The 2,443-nt window shown below is 50.4% G+C and overlaps 1 pseudogene; it reads right to left on the bottom strand.

Annotated features, from left to right (window-relative positions):
- Positions 1-730: 730 nt before the first annotated feature.
- On the bottom strand, positions 731-1,592 carry LOC112909204 (microspherule protein 1 pseudogene; annotated as a pseudogene).
- Positions 1,593-2,443: the final 851 nt, after the last annotated feature.

Raw genomic sequence — 2,443 nt, 5'->3', positions numbered from 1 at the left:
ACATTTGATAGTGAAACTTGCAAATTCCAAAGACAAAGAGAAAATCTTTAAAGCAGCAAAAGACAAGAGATTCTTAACTTACATGGGGAGAAATATCAGATTAACAGCAGATCTCACCACAGAGCCTGGCAGGCCATAAATGGCTGGCAGGATATATTCAGGGTACTAAATGAGAAGAACATGCAGCAAGAATACTATATCCAGCAAGACTCTCATTCAGAATAGGTAAGATAAAGAGCTTCCAAGATAGACAGAAACTGAAAGAATATGTGAGTATCAAACCAGCACTGCAAGAAATATTAAGGAGGACTCTATAAAAGAAAGAGGAAGCCCAAAGAAATAATCCACAAAAACAGGGACTGAATGGATATTATGATGAGACTAAATTCATATCTTTTTTTTTTTTGGAACTTGGTGCTTTTTATTTACAAAAGAAAAATAATAAAGGAAAAGTCTGAAGCTAATCAGCTGGAGACGAAGGGGTAAAGGTGGAAGGGGAAGAGGAGGGCGGCCTTCAAAGAGAGGAGGGGAGGGGATCTGGCTCTGAGGAAGCTGGAGGGTTCCAGCCTTCAGGGGCTTCCCAGGACCAGCCCTGCCCTACCAGAGGCTCAGATCAGTGGGCCCGCAGTTGGGTTTTCTCCTGCCTACTATGGCTTTTCCAGGAGCCTGAGTTCCAGCTCCAAGAGGCTGAAATGGCAGGGGAAACAGAGGCCACAGAGAGCATATGGGTCCTGCCACCACCCCTCACTGTGGCGTGATCTTGGCAGCCTTGGCCTGAATAAGGGCAATGAGATCCTGGTTGATGAGGAAGATGAATCTCAGGTTGGCAATCTCCACCACAGAGTTGTTGCTGAAGCGCCACTTGGAGCCACATGGTACCCGCTGTCCATCAATGTAGATGGGCCGCCGACCCTCATTGGCAATGAAGAAATCACCATTATTTTTCAGCTTGATGACACCTTGCTTCTGGGAGATCTTCCAGGATGGACCCTCCAGAGACAGGTCCACATCAATCTGGTTATCCTTGGTTGCTCTGCCCAGGGTGATCTCTTGGGAGCGCATCAGGTACTGCACCATGTGGCCCTGCAGCACTGCCAGCATCTGGTTGTCAAAGTCAGGAGAGCTCATGCCTATGATGCTGTCTACCAGCACCTGCCACTTATGCAGCTCTTGTGCCAGCTGTTGGATCTCTCGTTTCTGGCGCCAGTCGGCCACTGTCAGCTCATGTTCCAGGACCTCATCTCGCATATCCTTGAGCTTACTGTCGTCAATCAGGTCCTCTGCATCTGAAAAGTTGAACACTTGGTCCCCCTTAGGCCGTGGCTGCACTGTCTGGTCCTCTAGCAGGTAATACTGCTTCATGAGCTGCCAGTGGACCTGCAAGGCCTTTGGCAGTACAGGCCAGGTTGAAGGCATCAGGGTGTCTGTGGAGCAGGTCCTGGAACATCTCCAAGGTGGGCTGGTTGGTTAATCCCACTTTGCTCAGCAGCTGTTCTCAGCCTTGCTAAACAAGGCCTTACTCTGGATGGCAGCAATGGCTTTTGGGTGCAGCTGTCTCATGGCTTGGCAGGCCAGCTTGGAGATGACAGGATCATAGATCTGGCCATACCAGCACTCCTGAATCTCCCAAAGGGTGAAGTGGCAGCTGAACTTCACACCCAGCTGGACAGATGTCAGGTCGTTGGTCTGCAGCACAGTATTGACAACCAGGAGGTCATCTACAGGCTTCCAGCGGCCCAAATTCTTGGTCACCTGAAGTGGCTGTTTGCTCTTCTTCACACGCTTGGTGAGTCCAAGGGTTGTGGCTGGGCTGGGTGGCACGGGAGTGCTAGGGGCCTTGGACACCTTCTTCTTCTCACTGGAGGAAGGTTCACTCCCTGAACAGCACCCTGACTCCACCCCACTGGCCCCCTTCACCCGGGTAGAGGACTTAGCCAGGCTGCTCTCCATCAGCTCATCATCAAGCTTCTTCCTCTTGATGAATCTGGAGGAGCTTCTCCATTTAGGGATGGTGCCCAAGGCCTGAGAGGAAGCTTGCTTCTGCCCTGCCAGCGACTCCTCATCCTCTGAGTGGCTGGCAGTGCTGGAGACCGTCAGAGATGAATTTAGCAGCCCCTGAGAATCTTTGTCCACCCTCTTACAGTCTCAGAGCCACTGGTTCCAAACCACAGGGCTAGGAGGAAGGATTCCACAGGCTCATCCAAGGATTCTGACCAGGTGAGCTTAGAGGCTGAGAGGAGATTCATTCCTAGGCTGGCAGCTCCAACAATTTCTCCATGGCAAAGGCAGCAGATGCAGGGCCAAACCCAACTTCCATGAGGTACATCTACTTCCAGGTCTGCAAACTAGGGGCAACGCTAATTCATATCTTTCAATAGTAACTCTGAATGTGAATGTGCTAAATGATACCATCAAACGATGCAGGGGTTTGGACTGGATAAAA

Source organism: Vulpes vulpes, chromosome X, assembly GCF_048418805.1.
Source record: "Vulpes vulpes isolate BD-2025 chromosome X, VulVul3, whole genome shotgun sequence".
Lineage (NCBI taxonomy): Eukaryota > Metazoa > Chordata > Mammalia > Carnivora > Canidae > Vulpes > Vulpes vulpes.
This window is presented reverse-complemented; position numbering and strand designations above follow the sequence as displayed.